The sequence below is a fragment of the Geospiza fortis genome, unplaced genomic scaffold, assembly GCF_000277835.1.
Source record: "Geospiza fortis unplaced genomic scaffold, GeoFor_1.0 scaffold1065, whole genome shotgun sequence".
Taxonomy (NCBI): Eukaryota; Metazoa; Chordata; class Aves; order Passeriformes; family Thraupidae; genus Geospiza; species Geospiza fortis.
This window is the reverse complement of record NW_005055125.1, coordinates 5,407-8,035: the sequence shown is the minus strand read 5'-3', so window position 1 is coordinate 8,035 and position 2,629 is coordinate 5,407. Positions and strand designations below refer to the sequence as shown.

Below are 2,629 nucleotides of genomic sequence, written 5' to 3'. Positions count from 1 at the left end.
GGTCCACGCCGTTGATGTAGAAGTGCAGGGCGTTGTTGGCCTTCCGGGTCAGCCCGATGTGGTCGCCCTCCTGCGGGGACAGCCGGGGTCACCCCGACCCCAAAACTGCCAGGATTCACCCCAAAACCCCAAATTCACCCCAAAACCCCCCCAAATTCACCCCAAAACTGCCAGGATTCACCCCAAAACCCCAAATTCACCCCAAAACTGCCAGAATTCACCCCAAAACCCCAAATAACACCCAAATTTACCTCCAAACACCCAAATTCACCCCAAAACACCCAAATTTACCTCCAAACACCCAAATTCACCCCAAAACACCCAAATTTACCTCCAAACACCCAAATTCACCCCAAAACACCCAAATTTACCTCCAAACACCCAAATTCACCCCAAAACACCCAAATTTACCTCCAAACACCCAAATTCACCCCAAAACACCCAAATTTACCTCCAAACACCCAAATTCACCCCAAAACACCCAAATTTACCTCCAAACACCCAAATTCACCCCAAAACACCCAAATTTACCTCCAAACACCCAAATTCACCCCAAAACACCCAAATTTACCTCCAAACACCCAAATTCACCCCAAAACACCCAAATTTACCTCCAAATCCCCCAAAATTCACCCCAAAAAACCCCCAAATTCACCCCAAAAACTCCAAATTCACCCCAAAAAACCCCCAAATTCACCCCAAAACCCCCATGTGGGTCCCCAGGGACCCCAGGATGGGTTGGGGACAACAGAGGAAGGGAAAATTTCGGAGCACCCCAAAAATTTGGGGGGTTCTGGGGGTCCCAAATGGGAAATTGGGGGATTTTGGGGGCACCCTAAAAATTCGGGGGGTTCTGGGGGGCTTTGAGGGTCCCGTGGGTGGATTTTGGATGGATTTGGAGGAATTTGGGGCTTCGAAAATTAAAATCCCTGAAGCAAAATTATCAGAATTTCTCTATCTGAAGGAGATTTTTTTTAGGGGGTTTTTGGGATTTTGGGGTGTCAAGGGCTCCTCCCGATTTTGGGGCGCTCGGAGCAGATTTTGGGGGAATTTTGGGGCTTAAAATGAGAAATTTGGGAGGTAAAATAATTCAAATTTCTGCAACACAAAGAGATTTTTTTGGGGGGATTTTTGGGATTTTGGGGTGTCCAGGGCTCCCCCCGATTTTGGGGTGCCCGGGGTGGATTTTGGGGGTCCCGTGGGTGGATTCTGGGTGGATTTTGGGGTTTTTTGGGGTCACCTGCAGCTCGTCCAGGCTGAACTCGCAGTACTCCCGGCGCGTCCCTTTGCCGTTGGTCAGGATCCCGCAGCCGCTCATCATGATCGTCCCTGGCAGAAAAATTCACATTTTGGGGCTTTTTATGGGATTTTGGGGCATTTTCTGGAAATTCTGGGACATTTTCCAGGGATTTTGGGACGTTTTCTGGGAGATTTAGAGCATTTTCTGGAAATTTTAGGGGAATTTCTAAAAATTTTGAGAGATTTTCTGGAAATTTCAGGAGATTTTCCAGGAACTTCAAGGCATTTCCTAGAAATTTTGGGAGATTTTCTGGGAATTTTAGGGCATTATCCAGAAACGTTGAAGGATTTTTTTGGGAAATTTTATGGGATTTTTCAGAGATTTTTAGGGATTTTCCCAGCATTTTTGGGGCATTTTCCCAGGATTTTTTAGGATTTTTTTTCCCAGGAGCTCATGGGTATTTTCTCAGGATTTTTGGGGTTGTTTCTCAGAACTCCTGAAGCGTTTTCCCAGGATTTCAGGGATTTTTTTTTTCCCAGATTTTTTGGGGCTATTTCCCAAAATCTTGGGGTGTTTTCTCAGCTGTTTTGGGAGACGTTTGCCAGAATTTTTGGGGCTATTTCTCTGGATTTTCAGGGATATTTTCCCCGGATTTTTGGGGGTTGTTTCCCAGGAGTTTGGGGATGTTTCCCAGAATTTTCAGGAATGTTTCCCCACGATTTTTGGGGCTATTTCCTGAGATTTTTGGACTGTTTTCCCCAGGATTTTTGGAGTTGTTTCCTGGGATTTCAGGGATTTTTTCCCCAGAATTTTGGGGGACGTTTTCCCTGAAATTTTGGGGCTATTTCCTGAGATTTTGGGGGTGTTTTCCCCTGGATTTTTGGGGCGATTTCCCGCGGTTTTGGGGCTCACCTGAGCGCAGGTTGGTCATGGTGGCCGGGTACTCGAGTGGGACAATTTCCCAGGATTTTGGGGCATTTTCCCAGGATTTTTTAGGATTTTTTTCCCCAGGATTTCTGGGATATTTTCCCAGGATTTTGGGGTGTTTTCCCCGGGATTTTTGGGATATTTTCCCGGGATTTTTGGGGTGATTTCCCCGGGATTTTTGGGGTGTTTTCCCCGGGATTTTTGGGGCTCACCTGAGCGCAGGTTGGTCATGGTGGCCGGGTACTCGAGGCTGTTGGGGTTGTGGGCGGTGACCCCGATCTCGATGGAGCCCGACCATTTGTCCACCAGTTTGTCGATGCGGATCTGGGGGAGCCACGGGCTCAGGGCACCCCAAAAACCCAAAGTACAACCCCCAAAACAACCCCAAATATTCCCAGAAAATCATCAAAAAAAAATCCCAAATAAACCCCCAAAAAATCCCCTAAATATCAAAATAAATCC

General features: G+C 47.1%; 1 long non-coding RNA gene across 1 annotated transcript; it reads right to left on the bottom strand.

Annotated features, from left to right (window-relative positions):
* LOC115949226 lies at nucleotides 1-2,512 on the bottom strand. The gene is made up of 3 exons (XR_004082800.1): nucleotides 2,380-2,512; nucleotides 1,241-1,329; nucleotides 1-70 (listed from the first exon to the last, which is right to left on the bottom strand). It is a non-coding gene; the product is annotated as an uncharacterized LOC115949226 (long non-coding RNA).
* Nucleotides 2,513-2,629: the final 117 nt, after the last annotated feature.